This window comes from Vulpes vulpes, chromosome 2 (genome assembly GCF_048418805.1).
Source record: "Vulpes vulpes isolate BD-2025 chromosome 2, VulVul3, whole genome shotgun sequence".
In the NCBI taxonomy this organism is placed as follows: domain Eukaryota; kingdom Metazoa; phylum Chordata; class Mammalia; order Carnivora; family Canidae; genus Vulpes; species Vulpes vulpes.
Window position 1 is genome coordinate 18113399 of NC_132781.1, and position 16932 is coordinate 18130330.

The window sequence follows — 16932 nt, forward strand, 5'->3', positions numbered from 1 at the left end:
GCTGAGCCCTCAAGCCCTGAGCCCCACTGTGGGGCTCTATCTCATAACCCCAAGGTCATGAACCTGACCTGATGCTTAACCAAGTGAGCCATCCAGGTGCCTCCCCACCTCCCCGACCGCCCCCCCCAAGCTTTTCTATTACAGCCAATGACCTTGCATAAGTCACTTCTCTCAGAGCCTCGGTTTGCTCATCTGTGAAATGGGGGTGATAATAATAATACCTATTTTGTGGGGTTAGACTGTAAGTGTTCTCAACGGGGGAGGGGAGGATTTCGCTTCCTTTGGGACATTCTGCAATGTCTGTCAATGCTCTTGAACATCCTACAAGGTGTATGACAGCCTTTCACACCAAATAATTATCCAACCCCAAAAGTCCATAGGGCCAGCTGAGAAAGCCCATACTAGAGTGAATATTCAGGGAGGTTACAGACACACATGAAGCACTTAGACGTGTCCAGTTGCATTTTTGCAAGGTCTCAAAAAAACAGAAGCTTCTATTCTTTTTTGGAAAAGCCCAGAGCCCCGTTTATCCCTTTTCCAGACCTGAACCCCTGGGGTAGGATGTAGAAACCCTTGAGTGCTGAGAACCTGGCTCACCACTCTAGGTGTGAGTCAGTCTATAAATGTCAATTTCTTTTATTTAAAGCAGAGCCGGGGCTGCACATGTGACTCAAGGCTGGAAGCCTCTCCAGGTTATCGTGACTTAACTGGCTGAGCTGGGAGGAAGTAATTTTGCCCTGAAGCTCTCCTTCCAGGAGATACAAGCATCTCAAGGTTAAAAGATTCCATGGTGCTCACTGAGACTGGGAACTGTGTTGTTTTTCATCTCACCCCCCATACAGTGGGGCTTGGAAAGGCCTGAGAAAGGTAACTGAAACCACGAGACCCTTCATGTCCTCAAATGCCTTCCTCACTGGTCTGTAAGGGTTTGTCCCTCTGCTGCAACCTGATGTGAAATCCCTTCTGGGGAGCTGCAATTTTAGGTCAACAGAGCACTCACTCCTGCTAATACACATTAGTGTTAGTGGGTAGATTTAAAGACAGATAATCTTGATGGGGTGGTGGATGCATGCAGGGGACCCAAAACTAAAGAAGTGTCAAGGGAAGCTGGGTAAAGTACGTGGGCATTGGGTGTCTTAAAGGAATGAGAGCCAGCCAGGGAGCGTCTGCAGACTCCGTACCAGTGCCCACGTCTTTCCGGAGAAGTGGTGTGCCCAGAGGCAAACAGGTGGTGGGAGAGGCAAGCCGAGCATCCAGGCTTACTTATACCGACCTGAAAAGCACCATCTGGCCAAGCTCCACCTCTCCCGGGGTGACTGAAATGAAAAACCCTGGGGTTGGAAGGAATTTTAGGGGCTCCCAGCCTCCTTTTTGCCTACCATCTCCTGGTCAGTGGCTGAGCCAGTTATGCACCAGAGACTATCCAGCTCCAAAGCATGGGCATTATGAGGACCACAACTTCAAATGCTTTAGGGGCCAGACAGATGACATAAGCTAAGTGGTTGTGTGTTAAGATAACACAGGCTGAGGCTGCAAGGAACTATAGGCTCTGCTCTAAGGCATTCAAATTCAAATTAAAAAAAAAAAAAAACAAAACCCAACCACATTGGACCAGCCAAACAAAACATATCTGTGGCCTGAGTGGGTGGGTGAGGCCCTTAGGTTGTGAGTTTTTGACCCCTAACTGAATAAATGGTCTTCCCTACCCCCCAACAACAGAGATCTCCAAAAATAGGCTTTGAGCTACCACAGACTGTCTGAAAATGAGAGCTCCTGAGCAGGTCTTTGCTCTAACACTTCCAGAGATGGAATGATCCTTAACCTCCGGAGACAACCTGGGATTGGGCCTGCCTAAGCCCACCACCAGAGCCAGTTGCCAGACCTGCCTGCCATGGACCAGTGAAGGGGGTAGGGTGCCCAGGTAGGGGCATATCTTTTACTATGCAAACCGTTTTGAAAAGGTTGTAGGGGCACCTGGGTGGCTCAGTGGTTGAGCCTCTGCCTTCTGCTCAGCTAGTTATCCTGGGTCCTGGGATGGAGTTCCCATCCTGCTCTCCACAGAGAGCCAGCTTTTCCCTTTGCCTATGTCTCTGCCCCTCTCTCTGTGTCTCTCATGGATAAATAAATAAAATCTTATTTTAAAAAAAGTTTGTGGGGTACCTGGGTGGCTCAGTGGTTGAGCATCTGCCTTTGGCTCAAGTCGTGATCCTGGGGTCCTGAGATCAAGTCTGCTTCTCCCTCTGCCTACCTCTCTGCCTCTGTGTCTCTCATGAATTAAAAAAAAAAAAAAAGTTTGTAATTTTCTACTATAAATAAAATGCAAGCTCATTGTGGAAACACTGGAAAATACAGATACCTTCCCTAACCACTCCCTACTCCCCCATTCAGAAAGAAGCACTGTTGACACCTTGGACCATATTCAGATTCCAGGTCCCTTTTCTCGCACAGGTGAAGTTCCAGTCTTCTCTCTGGCCCTATAACCTGTAAACCCAGCTGGGAAATGCTTCGCGCAGCGCTCCCACTCCGTTGCTTCTCTGGCTGCACGAAGGGGTTGCACCAAGCCATCCACAAGCTCTCTCATCAGACCTGGGTCCATCAGGCCCTGGGCTCCCCAAGCTTCTCAAGGGAAGGCACCAGAACCTGTCTTACTCGTCCTCAGAGATTCTACAGCGCCAAGCACACAGTAAGTGCTCAATAAAAGCGTTTTGAACCACCACTCCCCCACCCCCCCACCTCACGCCACACCTTCCCCAGCCGCCAGGGCTAAGTGCAAAGAGGAAGCAGAACCAGACCGGGGTGGGAGAGCGCCTCGCCGTCTCCAAGGTAACCCTAGTCCAAGTCTGGGGGTGCCCACGCATGCGCACAGCCGCCCTTCCTTCCCGTAACCTCCAGAAGCACGCAACACGTAAAGACTGCCAGAAGGCCAGTGCGCATGTGCGGTTACACCAACACCCTGGCTGCCTCCGCCTTCTGTCAATCTGTCCGCCTAGCAATCTCTGCTCTATAAACACTGTCCGGAAATAGTGCCCATTTCTGGAAACGCGGCCTTCCTAGCCAATCTTCGCTAAGGGCTGGACGACGGGACCAGCCTGGACGCGCCTTCTCATTGGTTAGCCTGGGGGGGCGGGGCCAAGGTCGAGGTGCGGCCCGAGCCAGGAGGCGCGAAGCGAGGCAAATCTGCAGCCGCCGGGGGAGGCGTGGCCCCGGGGGCGGCCGGGAAGGCGGCGAGGGGGCGGGGCCCGCGGCCGGGGCTGGGCGACAGCAGTCCCGTAGCCCAGCGGTCGGCGGCCGGCGGCGGGAGATCGCGGGCGAGGGGAGCGCGACACTCGCTGCTTGGGGAGATCGGCGCTCGGCCGGTAGGTGACTGGGCGGGACCCCGGGGCCCGGAGCGGGGCGCCACGGAGCGGAGGGGACCGCGTCGCCCCTCCGCCTGGGACCGGGCCGCCGCCGGGCCGGCCGCCCGGAATGGTGGGGGTCGGCGGCGCGGCGGGTCAGGTCCTCCCGCGCGGGGCCTCCGGCGGCGGGCCGCGAGCGCTCGCTTCGCACCACGCCGCTAGGGTCACGGCCGCACGCCGTGCTCGCCTCGCACCCCCGCAGGCCGCACACGCGCCCAGAGCGCGCGAAGGGGCGCCCTGCTTCCCCTTGCCCGACACCCCCTTGCTCCCCGCGCTCCGCTGCGCCGCAGCCAAGCCCTCCCCTCCTGCGCCTCTCCTGGGGACCCCCGGGGTGGGAACTCGCCTGGCGCGGGGACGGGGACGGACGGTGGCGTGGCGATGCACGAGCGCTTCGGGGCTGTGCGCCCTCCACCTGCCCTGGCAGTGAAACCCTCGGCCTTCCCTTGGGAAGTTCTCCGGTCACACCCCGAGGCGGGGAGAAGGAGTCGACGTGCCCTTGGCACCGCGCGGGGCAGTGCTGGCCACGCTCAGCATCCTCTTTCTCACCCTGAGCCTCTGTAAGCCTTGTGTCCGCCCCACTCAGGAGTTCTTCTGTGGGCCCCGGTACGCTGTTCCCATCTTGAAAGCCCACGGGTCACTAGGCAGAAAGAGGCCTCTTGTACAGGGCAGAGTCCCACCTGCCCAGAAGCCTCCTCGGTGCTGGGTAACTTCAGAAAAAAGGCGCTTCCTTCCTAATTAGAGTTTAAAATTTTGCCTTGGGTCTTAAAAGGTGGACCGGGGTCATGTGGGGAAGAAGAGGATGGCTGGAGAAGAGTACAGAAATCAGTGGTGTGAACGGTAGAATCATTTTTGTCAACTGGAAAGTGTGAACACCAGTGGCTTAATTAAGGAATCTAAAAGCAAGTGAAGTTAAGTGATGAGAAGTGGGGCCCAGTACAAAATAGCAGTCTCAAGCTCATTCCAGGAAAAATGTTGAAAACCCCTTGACTAGAAACATGGTCTTTCTGAAACATTACAGGGAGATAGTATCTTAACATTAGTGATGGTTTTTGTTTTTTTCTTTTTTTTTCTTTTCTTTTTTTTTTTTTTAAACTTTGTATCTTCATACCTATAACCTCCTTTTTCCTTCAGATATCTGGGTGAAGACATAGACAGTATTGTCCAGTTTGATAGGTGAGGGTACTGAGGCAGGTGGTGGGGTGGGTGGTATTCATGTTGCCTTATGCCTCATAGCTCGGACTCAGGGTGAGGAGCCTGGGCCACTGAGGTCTTAACCAGCTTCCTTCCCCTGGGCCAGGACCACCACATTATGGGACTTAGTTGCAAGAAGAAGAATAAGGGAGACGTTTGGTGTGGTATGCTCTTACCAGGAGAGGACAGGTGCTTGTCTTGCTTATGATGTATTTGGGGTTACTCTTGGTGTTTTTTAAGTGATGTCAAGGCCAGTTCTTTGGGTGCAGTGATGCCAGACCTCTGACATCTTTAAGACATCCTCACTTATTTTGAAGGGTGTGGTGAACTTCTCAGAAGATCTCAAAATAAAAGTTATATAGTCTCTGACTTTAATTTTAGAAATACATACCCAGGTGTATGTTCCCACACTTTTGTAAAATCAGACAGCAATAAGCTGCCAAGCTTTAGGTCACCTTCTGACTGTTTTTCAGATTATAAGGAGCAGTTCTGAAGGGGAGTTTTTGCCTCTGGTATTGTCTGTTAGGGTTTGTGGGAGCGGCACCACAGACAGAGACCCTGCCAAATGAGCCTTCATCTATTAAACAAAAATGTCTGGTTGGCCGTTTCGCCTCAACAGATGGAGGTTTGGTTCCTCATTTTGGTTCTCCTGTTGAACACTGACTCCTTTGTGATCTGCTTGGAGTGTTTGTATATCATTTAATGTTGAGAGGCAGGCTTTCCCTGATTGGTTGTCCAAATCCAGGCAACTGTTGTGATTTTTTTGGTTCATGGTAACAGTTCATCCTGGCCAAGGTCTGGTGAGAGATCTGTAGAGATGGGAAAAGCAAAGCTTCATCCAGGCTTGTTTTCTTCACTGTTGGTACCCTCTTAAGAGCATTCTATCACTTTGGCTTGTGAAGTCATTTTTAATTTCCTATTTTTTTTCCTGTCTCAGTGGACAGCACAGGAGCTTTTCTGACAGGTCTGCCTTGCCTTGATGAAGAGGTGACAGATTCATAGTGGTTGGCCTGACAGATGCTCTTTCCGGGAGGATAGTTAAGAAGTGTAGAACCCAACTCAGTCCTAAATTAAAAGTATAAGTCAGCTTGATACTCATATAGGCAGCATATTTGTACCAAAGGCTACCATCATCTCAAAGCTGGTTTTTTTTTTTTTCCTGGCAAAAGGTTAAAATGCAACTAAAATTCTGCTTTCGTGATTAATAAGTCACTACCGCAGTTGTGTCTGATGCTTCCTGTTTGCCCCATTTTAGTATTTCAGTTAAACTGGAAACATCTGAGCATTATGGGCACTTTTGATGGCACTGGTGTGAAATTGGCGGGAAGGGAGACAATTCCATGTCCGTGGGTTTGGGGAACCATAAGGATACAAAGGCCCTCTGGCCTCTGCACTCCGTGGGAAGAAGGAAAAGGAGTAGGGGCTGAGCATCCTCAAGGGGTGGGGTGAGTGAAGTGATGCACGTGTGAAGGCTTTGCATTTACTTGGGTGATGCTGACTGAAATGTTGAAAGCCGTAGATTAGAAATAGAAGGCTAAACTTAGGACACATTGTGTAGTAGAACATTTCAGTTGAGCTGAGTGAAACATTGAAGTGTGTTGGGTCTGGAGCCTTCAGTTCTGGGTTTGTCTTATTTACCTGAGTGACACTACAGAGAAAAGTCATTTTTCCTGAGTGGCCTGTGGCCTGTGTGCCCTTCTTTGTATTCTAGTTTAAAAGATCCTCTTCCTGGCTTGCAATTTTACATCCTTTAACCCCTTATTCTCCTGATATAAATATCTTAAAATTATATGGCATCAAGAGTTATGGTACCTTGTAACCTTTTTTTTTTTTTTTTTTTTTTTTTTTTTTTTTTTTTTTTGGTATTTTCTTACAACACTCATGTAAAGAAAGGCAGAGCCAAAGATCTGGAAAGGCAAGCCTCATAAGAAGGAATAAAGTGGATGAGATTACTCAAGACATCATTGTCATGCCCAAAATCTAAACCCACATTTCTTGACCTCTAGTTCACTGCTTTCTCTACTAACTTACTCATGAAAGGATAAATGAGGGGTGGGGTCAGGGGTGGGGTATTGTTTTTTGTGTGTTTTTTTTAATAAAGATTTTATTTATTTATTTATTTATTTATTTATTTATTTATTTAACAGAGTGAGAGCACATGAGTATGCACAAGAAGAGTGAGGGGCAGGGGAGAGGAAGAAGCAGGCTCCCCGCTGAGCAGGGAGCCCCATTACGTGGGGCTGGGCTCAATTCCAGGACCCTGAAATCATGACCTGAGCCAAAGGCAGATGTTCAATCAACTGAGCCACCCAGGAACCCCTAAATTGTTTTTTTCCCCGAAACATGGCAATTTTGAATGTAACTAAACCAGGATGGCTGCTTTATTTCTCTATTTAACCTAACAAGTATTAAGATTAATAAGTATTGGGGCACCTGGGTGGCTTAGTGGTTGAGCATCTGCCTTCAGCTCAGATCATGATCCCGGGGTCTTGGGCTCAAGTCCCACATCAGCCTTACCGGATGGAGCCTGCTTCTCCCTCTGCCTGTGTCTCTGCCTTTCTCTCTGTGTCCCTCATGAATAAATAAATAAAATATTTTTTAAAAAGATTAATAAGTATTGCTAACAGTTGTTACCTGGTGTTGATTATTCATAATTACTTATTAATAAAGGGCTGAAAGATGAAGAGCACATCCTCTGGACGAGTCTGCTTATCTTCATTTTATAGATGCAGACATTAAGGCAGAGTAGTCAAGTGATTTAGCCGGAGCAATAGAGCAAGTCTGCGGTATCTCCAATGTCAGATGTGGGGGTTTAGCCTGTCAAGTCAGACAGACCTGGGTCAGGTCCAGGTTTGCCACTGTCTGCCTGTGTGACTCAGGCAAATCACTTCACTTCCCTCGGCTCGGATGCCTCATCTATAAATGGGATCAGAAATACTTCATGGGGTTGTTTTGAGTAGAAAATGAGAGAATACATGTAAAGTGCTGAGCTCAGTGCCTGGCACATAATAAGCCGCAGAACATGACAGCTAGAAATGGTGGTAGTGGTGGTGGTAGTGGTAGTAGTAATAGCAATGGTCCTAGTTGCCTTTTTTCTGTAAGATGAGGTCAGGAAGGATCAGACTGCCTGACAGAGCAGAGTCATTTTCTCAGTAGGATCTCCGGGGGATGTTTCTTCTGCATAGAAGTTTCACTGTCATGCTGTCCCTGTCACATACTAAATACTGCCCTCACCACCCTCTGAAGGAGCCTATGGAGGCCCAGGCTGTGCCCCATCAGAGCTGGTGATCCTAAGCCCAGGACTCTCAGCCAGAAGCGGGGCTGGTCCTTCCTAGGATTCCCTCTGCCCCCACCCCCATGTGGTAAAGTAGGTCCTAGCCTTAGCTCTAAAGATAAAAAATAGGAAAATACTATATAGAATATAAGTCAACAAGGACTTGTTCTTTGAAAGACTCAGAGGGAGATTTCGGTTCTGTGGGGTAAGATTCTCACCACTGCATGGCACCCCCAGCTCACCACCCTTTCCCCTTATAAATACCTCTTTGTCAGCTTATTGCTAGTATCATATCTGGGGGTCCCTGTAGTCAGGGACTTGCAGATTTTCCTTTAAATCACCCAAGGGAAAAAGTTTCATACTACATTTTAAATTCCTTTGTCCTCTTCTTAATACGAAACAAAAATATAGGCTCCCACCAGGCTGACGTTCCCTTTAAATAACATTTTGTTTTCTCTTGGGGAAGCTGTATTCATGGCCAGAGAGTCATTTCTAAAGTGAACCTAGTTTTTAGAAAAAATAGATCACCGGATGTCAAGCCTCATGTGGAGCTCGGTTCAGATGAAAATGAAACCAGCAGGCCTGGAGTGGCAGCTCCACACTGACTTCAGACTGGAGGTGAGAGGCAAAATATCTGGACCCAGCTCACTAACTGGTCGGCCTCACAGAGTGCATTTGATAGGTGCCTTAGTCATTTTCCAGGCAGCTTTGCTTAGGTGAGCAGAGCACTTTCTCTAGAAGGTGAGTCACCCGTGCAGGGGTGTAGGTGACAGGCGACTTATTCCCCAGCCAAATTGCAGAGGAAGTTTTGAGCAGAACTTGTCAAGAAGCCCTCTGCCTTGGGGCGCCTGGCTGGCTCAGTCTGAAGAACATGTGACTCTGGATCTGGGAGTTGTGAGTTCGAGCCCCGTGTTGGGGGTCGAGAGTACTAAAAAAATAATAATAAATAAACTTAAAAAAAAAAAAAAAGAAGCCCTCTGCCAAAGATCACTTTCTCAGCTGAAGGGCTTTGGAGGCAGGAATAAGGAAACAAATGGGAGGCTCCCAAGGCTTGCCAACCAACAGAGAGATGGATCCCCTGGCTGGGGGGTCATGTGAATGAGGCACAGAACCCAGATCAGCAGTATCACTGCACTCCTGAGTCCAGCTACCTTGAGGGTGGAAAATGGCCCGCTTCCAGTGACAGTCAGCAAGGAAGCAGGAGGGGAGCTTTGGCTCCAGGGAGCTGGGAAACCCCTTGGCAAGGAGCAGAGAAAGCAAACTGTGCTTTGGTGTAAAAGACCTTTTGGGGAACCCTTTTCCACCTGCCTTTCTTTTTACGACCTGAGTTGAAGGGCTCTGAAGAACTCCGATGATTGAAAAGGCTAGATTAAACCCTGGACTTGAGGGAACTGTCATTCCAAGCCTACCACCACTTCAGTTGTCCACATATCCAGGACCAGTGTTTGGGCTCAGAAAGAAGTGGCAGAAGAAAGTCCTAAGCCATACCTGCCCCCCAGTTTCTGATTGCTATGGCTTCTGCTCACCCTCTTCCCACTAAGGCCATGACCAGGCATCCACCAAGACAAAGAGTCTCTTCAGAACTCTTCTAGACCCGTATAGTTGGTGTTGAGCTCGACAGCTAATGGTCAGGGACATCTGTAGGCAATGTCCCACAAAGAGGGCTTGACATTATTGAAGCCTCAGGGAAAGAACTAGCATTGCCTTACAGGTGGTCATAGACTTCTCTTCAGCCCATAGGCACACCCCATCAATCTGAACTAGCCAGCCATCATTTCAGGCAAGCATGGTTAAGTGACCTTTAGACCTTAACCAGTCTGTCAAGAAAGAGCTATTAGAATTACAGCCTGGAAATGATCTTTACTATTCACAACCCCCCTATTTAACAGAAGAGAAAATGAGGGCCCAAGGAAGCAGAGTGAGTAGCACAAAGCCGCATGGCTAGTTAATGGCAAAATCTGAACTAAAGTCTGGGCTCTTTCCACTGTGCTGTGCTGCCACTGAACAAAGGAGCTACTCCTGGAGTAGGAATTGGATTTTTTAACTAGTTCCTCTTTTATTCCCCCACCCTGACCCCATCACTGTCAGCCTTTCTGCAAAGCTCTGCCAGACCTGGGAAGGGTGGAGCCAGAGCAGCTGGGTCTAAGAAAAAGTCAACAGAAAGCTATTCACTTGACACCCTTATACCATGAGTTTGTGTAACCAAAAGGAGGTCAAGGTTGATAAGAAAATACAATTCTGGGCAGGGTTACCCGGAAGTCTCAAAGGTTGCCCACACCTTTAGGGTACCCTCCTACCTCCCCAAGCAGTATCTTACCCAGAGTGGGCATTCAGTTACTATTAATGATTGATCGTGAGGGTACAAACCCACTGGGCCCCAAATACTTCTGCATCTTTCCACTTGAAGAAGAGATAGGTTGCCCATGGCATGCAGGTGATCAGAAAAGCCAGAGCAGTCAGATGTCATTCCAACTGGATTATCCAAGCAATTCTCAGTGAAGAAGCTCTTCCTTGTGGTCAAAGCATGATGTCCTATCTGGACGGTGGCCCCTGTAAGTATGAAGAGCTGTTGTAGGGGCAGCCAGGGTGGCTCAGCAGTTGAGTGCCACCTTTAGTGGCCTGATCCTGGAGACCCGGATCGAGTCCCACGACGGGCTCCCTGGATGGAGCCTGCTTCTCCCTCTGCCTGTGTCTCTGCCTCTATTGCTCTCTCTGTGTCTCTCATGAATAAATAAATAAAATATTTTTTAAAAATCCCCTTAAAAAAAAAAGAGCTGTTGTATCTGAGATTCACCACCCACCTTCTGCTCTCATTGACATTTCCTTTTACTGGGCTAGAAGTAGTCAATACTCATCTACGGGCCAATACTAGGGATGAGTGGGAGGTTTAGAAAGAAAGAGAGTCTTAGCCAAGCTCATGAGGATGCTATTACCAATTAAGATTTGAAATAGACTCCTTTGGCCCAAGAAATAGTTGGATGAATCAGGTTCCTTGAGCCCATGCTCAGTAGTCCCAACTTGGGACTGTACTGTTGGCAGATGCTGTACTTTGAGAGGCAGGAATAGCTTTATAGAGATAATTGTAAAAGGCAGAGATTTGTGTACCACCTCTCATTGAGCATATATGTGCACATCAGAGCCCAGATGGATGTTGTCCATTGTAGAAGGGTCATCTTCTCAAAGAATTGGAAATAATTGGGTATCAAGGTCAGCATTTAGGAAAGGAGACAAGGGTGGCTCAGTACCCAGCTTGCATGACACTTTCTTGCTGGGGTGCAGTCAGAATACAGACCACCCTGATCACCAGGCTCTGCCTACTGCTCTGCTCACCAGGTGAATGGACAGTCGGGACACTCAGATGCCAGACCAGCCAGGCTCTTAGAGCCAGGATACTCATATATTCTTCAGGAGAGCATCAGTCATCCTTTCAGTGAGCCCTTGCCAAGAATGTCACATGTGGCAGTCTCTGGCAGGTGCTAGAATATGAAAACGAGGATAATGGAGATGCTGCCCTTGAGGATCTCATTGTGGCAGGGGGAAGACAGACATTGCAGGTGCTAAATCTTGAACCACAACTGTGGGGGCTGGAGAGGAGCCAGGAAGGCATCGCAGCCCAGTGGTCCTTATTCAGCTTGACCCAGCACTGTCACACACAGAGGAGCCCTGCCTCCCATTCTGCAGGTGTCTGGGTGGGATCTGTCAGCTTAGAAAAGGAGCTTGAGAACAATCTGGGAACTTCAGCAGTCTCGGAGGACAGGAAAGCATTTGCAGAGGTGAAGGCACAGTCAGGAGAAATGTGTGCTTACACGTAGTTCAGAGCAGAAGCAAACGACAGGTAGCTAGCTATTAAAGAGATGGCTGACTTATCCTAGCCTTCCAGGCTGGAATAGAGAAGGCAGTGACACAGTGACAAATCCCATATTCTTGGTGCCACTCTGACACAGGTTCATAGGCAAATGATTCAAAGCCTGACCCATGACAGTGCTTCTTAGTAACCGAGTTCAGCATTCCAGAAAAGCCTTTCCAGGGTTACAGTGGTGAAAGCCTCACAAGGGCAAGGACCTTGTCTGTCTTGGTCACCATGGCATCTACTGGCCAGTGCAGCATGGGAGCATGGGAACCACTGGCTGGGTATCTGTGGTTGAGTAAAAGTACAAGACCAGCATCCACATTCATCCTTCTAGACCCAGCTGGCCCAAAAAAGACTGAAAGAGCCACAGGTTATTCCTGGTTTCCCCTCCTTTACCAAGTAATACTCTGAGATTCTCTGAATATTCTGTTACACCACAGGTCCCAGGCCTTTCTTCCCTTCCTGGAGGAGGGCAAGAATGTGACCCTGTATTATAAAGGGACACATCAAAGTCACCTTGGCCTCTCATGTTGTCACTCAGACCAGTCTGTCAAAGGGTGTGCAGGGCAGCATCTGAAATGAGGCTGTGATCAGGGCTCCACTGCCAGAAAAGCAGAGCTGGACTATGGGCTTCCTTCCATTTACCCCCATGCATTGGAAGTCTTCTGTGGAAAGCCGAGTTGTTTGGGTTTCTTGTTTATTTTGAAGTTCCTCAAACTAGTTCCTCAATTTCAAAACCAGTCACCAGTGAGTACAATGAACTTGAAGCCTCCTCCCTCATGGGGAGGCTGAACCTGTCTTTCTCCATCTGCTCTGTGTACTGATAGACGCTGCTTGAAGCCGGTCCCACCTGGGAAAACAGTCACAAACTGAGAGAGGAGGGGAGTGGTTGTATTTCAGTGGGATTAACCACAGCCCAGGGAACTGCTCCGTGCTCAGAATCCAGTTCAGGAGGTTAAAGAAGGAGAACTGTTTTTTTTATAACCCAGTGTTGCTTGTAGTGATGACCTCAAGGCCTGATCAGTTCCAGAAGTGCATTTTGACTCATCAAAAGAAAGCTGATTGTGTTTGGCATGATTTTAGTGTCAGGGGCAGTTTAGGGCACTGTAATCTTTGGAAATTAATCATTACCAAATAGTGTATACACTGCAGCCCCACTTAACCAAGATGTTCAATGACACAAAACACCCACAAAACACACTTGAAATTTTTTTTGACATAACATACATTAAAATTTCCTGCTGGTTATTATATAAAATAAGGCATGCAAATGGTTGGGAGTTTTTTTCCTCACTGCTACTCCCCCTACCCAATTCTCTTGTATACCATTTCCATAATTGTCTATGTGGATCAATGATGCTCCAGTGGCATCTTCTTTTTTTTTTTTACTATTTTTTATTTTTTTATTTTATTTTTTAAAGATTTTATTTATTTATTCATGAGAGACACAGAGAGAGGCAGAGACAGGCAGAGGGAGAAGCAGATTGCATGCAGGGAGCCCAATGTGCGACTCAATCCTGGGATCCTAGGATTGTGACCCCAGTGGAAGGCAGATGCTCAACCGCAAAGCCACCCAGGTGTCCCCCTTTTTTAAAAAAATTTTTAAAGACATTATTTATTTGACAGAGTATACAAGCAGGGGGAGTGGCAGGCAGGGGAAGAGAGAGAAGCAGGCTCCCCACTGAGCAGGGAGCCCGATGTGGGGGTCGATCCCAGGACCCCAGGATCATGACCTGAGCCGAAGGCAGTTGCTTAACCGACAGCCACCCTGGCACCCCTCCAGTGGCATCTTCTACTGGTATGCTATTGGCTCTCCTCATGCAAGGACTCAAGTCAATGTAACGTTTTTCTTTTAAAGCTTATACAGTGCCCTTTGTCAGGGGCCCAGAGATAAAGTACTGACCATATTTATGAAAATACTATCTGATGCTCAGGGCTTTGCTATTAAACAAACAACAACAACAAAAACCACAGTAAAATAGCCTGGAGCCAGGCCTTCTAAAATGCATGGTAAATTTGAACTTTGTCCTAGAATTGGTCCTTGCAGTGGGCCCAAGTGCATGACCTGATACCCAAGCTGAGCATGGGTAGGCTAAGGAACTCTGGCCTACCATGTGTCCAGCCTGGAATCTTTCCTTCTCGTTGCCATTTTGAAGTTGCTTTTTTCCAGAACATAGGCTGGCTATATTTATGCCCCTAATTGAGGTGCTTCCTCCTGGGTCAGTCCCTGGGTTTCTCACTAACAAACCTTTGGCTTGTGGCAGCTTCTGCATTTGGGTCTCAATTTTTAAAGCTTAGATCACGTGAAAATAGTGTCATGGCTAAGAGTATGTACTTTGACATAAGAGCCCTTTGCACAAATCCGGCCTCTGCTGATTCCTTGTACAGTAGCCTCAGACTAACTACTTGAGCTCCGGAGCCTCAGTTTCTTTGTCCATATAAAGGGAATAATATTAGCGCCCTACTCACAGAGTTTCTGGGAGGGTCCAAGAAACAGCGCATGCATTACCTAATATGCAGCAAGCAATAATAGCTGCCATTATTTTTATTGTTTTTGACAGCCAGCCTATGTGTAATTAATGTGTATACATGTAGCAGCAGATTGTTGAAAATACCCAAAGAAGTCCACAGGACAGCTAATTTCAACTTGAGCTGTCAAGGAATTTTGGGTCCTGGTTCATCATGCCCCGGCATCTCATTCCTCAGTCCATTTGGGGCTGAGGCACTGCCAGCAGAGGGAGAGACTGGGCGAGTAGCAAGTGCAGAATGCGCTTCAGAGAACATCCCCCTCGTAGGCTGACCTTGTCTTGCTGACTACTTTTACCCTTCTGGTCTGGGGGTTCTCCCCTCTTATTTGACAGTGTCCGTTCCAGACCTTCCTCCTGACACGAGGACTGCTAGCTAGAGGCTTTGCAAGGTGGATTTCAGCTCTGCAGAGGCAAGGCCTTTCAAGCAACTGGTTCTTCCAGTCCTGGAAAGGACTTTTCTTGTATCAGCTTTCTTTTTGTTGGAGGTTTTGCTAACATTTACAGAGCACCCACCGTGTTCTAGACACAGTATTGGTCATTTAAAGATCGCTTCTTGCACTTAATTGTCCTGTAAAATCCTGATATTTCCGTTCAAACATCCCTGTTTTACAGACGAGACATCTGAGTCTCAGAGTAAGTGATCTACACCTGGTCACCCAGGTAACCTGGGTAACACCGGAGTGTTAGACTGCAGTTCAAACTCAGACCTTTGGACTCTATACATCCTGTTATGTAGCCAGGTGGCTGTCCTCAGGGTTATTAGGTGATATGTTGGAATAAATGACCTCCAAGGGCCTTTCTGACCCCTAGATCATTTTGTGATTCCTTTATCATTTATCCAGCCAGCCATTCTCCCCAACTAGATTATAAGCACCTTAAAGGCAAGGATAGCATCTTTCTAGCAAATAACTAATATAATATTTGTGAACCACCTGTCCCAGACTGACCAAGGCTGCCTACTTTCATGACACATAGAAACAAGTGACCGTGCAAAGGGTCCCCCAGAAATTCCGGTTCCAGGTATTTACCACGTAGAATTTACCTGTACAAGTGCACAAAGAAGTAAATAAAGGATTTGGGGGATTTGATTTTATTTTGTTTTTGCAGTAGTACTTATATGAATGAAAAATTGGGACCAATTTGCAAGAACATCATAGAAGGATAGGTGAAGAAATGATAGTGTGTTTATACCCTGGAATCTTATGGAGCCATTAAGAAAAATGAGAGTGATCTACATACATTGAAGGGGGACAGTATCCATAATCTCTTGTGGGGTTTTTTTGTTATTTGCTAGGGGCTTTTTAATTTTGTTTTTAGGGAGTGAGGGGATGGGGCAGAAGGAGAGGGAAAGAGAATCTTAAGCAGGCTCCATGGTGGGCATGGAGCCCAGCTGGCGACTTGATCTCACAACCATGAGACCATCACCTGAACTGAAATCAACAGTTGGACACTTAAACAACTGAGCCACCCCAGGCACTCTCCATGATCTATTGTTAAGTGAAAGCTATACCTTGTAGAATATTAGATATGTATAAGCCCATGTTCCTTTTAAAAATAACCCCAAACTATATATATATATATATATATATATATATATATATATATATAATAGTACTAGAAGGATTTACATCATCTTGTAGGGAGGAAGGAATGGGGTAAAGTTCTCTTTTTTTTCTCTAAGCACCTTGTATGGTTGAAATTTTTACAGTGAACAAGTATTACTTTTGTATTTGAAAACAAAATACAGATTGAAAAAACATACAGGAGGGTCAGATATTAAATAAGGAAGGGAGGAGAGACTTGTCAGAACAGCTCACCTTTTTCAGGTTCCCAGATTCAGACTGACCCTCAAGTCCCACCTGTGACATGATCAGGGGAAGTGGGGGCTGGTGGCTTCGTCTCAGGTCCAGTTCTGCTGTGTGTCCTGCTCTCTGTGGAGCCACTTGTCCACACAAGCATTTCTTAACATCCTGCACAGGGCTTAACTACTGCACGCACTTGGCCTCAATGACTAGAAATAAAAGCGAGGAAGCCGTGGCCGTCAGAGTTAAAGAAGGCTGATCTTTGAGCACCTTCCTACTTCTTGAGTCATAACTGATAAAACCCACAGCCCCCAGTGGGAAACAAGAAAGAGACAGAAATGAAAACCAAAACCAGGAGGGACGGACTTGCCCATCTCCAGCCCTCCGTCTTGGTAGCCCTGCTGCTAGAACTCACAGACCAGCCATGGACATTCTGGCCAGGCTTCCAGTGTGGATGGTGTGGGCTGGTGGTGTTTATTATCACGAATTTATTAAGCCCCACTCACAACTGTGAACCAGATGCCCCCTCAGTTCTTATCCCAGGCCACAAGACCCTTTTCTCATGGTAGCTTGTTTTCATGATAAAAGTAATACCCCCCAGAGGACATCTCTGGGGGATATACAAGAAACCAGTCACTGGGATCCCCTCAGAGGGATGGGAGAAGGGTGAGAAGGACTTAGATTTTTTACTGTATCTCCTTTCTGTATTGTTTTTTAAACACTTGGAAACATTGTGAAAAAAATGAAAATGGAGAAAAGTAATACATGCTTGCTGAAAAACATGTGGACAAATTAGAAAACTGTAAAATTATATGTGTGTGTGTGTGTGTGTGTGTGTGTGTGTGTAAATATATTAAAACACCAAAATTGAGCCATGGCTGCATGTCTGTGC

General features: G+C 47.5%; 1 protein-coding gene across 1 annotated transcript in view; it reads left to right on the plus strand.

Annotated features, from left to right (window-relative positions):
• Positions 1 to 3160: 3160 nt before the first annotated feature.
• The window catches only part of MAP3K14 (mitogen-activated protein kinase kinase kinase 14), a 46537-nt gene continuing 32765 nt past the window's right edge, over positions 3161 to 16932 (plus strand). Inside the window, exon 1 of the mRNA XM_025986844.2 lies at positions 3161 to 3356. The gene's annotated coding sequence lies outside the window, so the exon portion shown is untranslated. The remainder of the gene's footprint in view (positions 3357 to 16932) is intronic.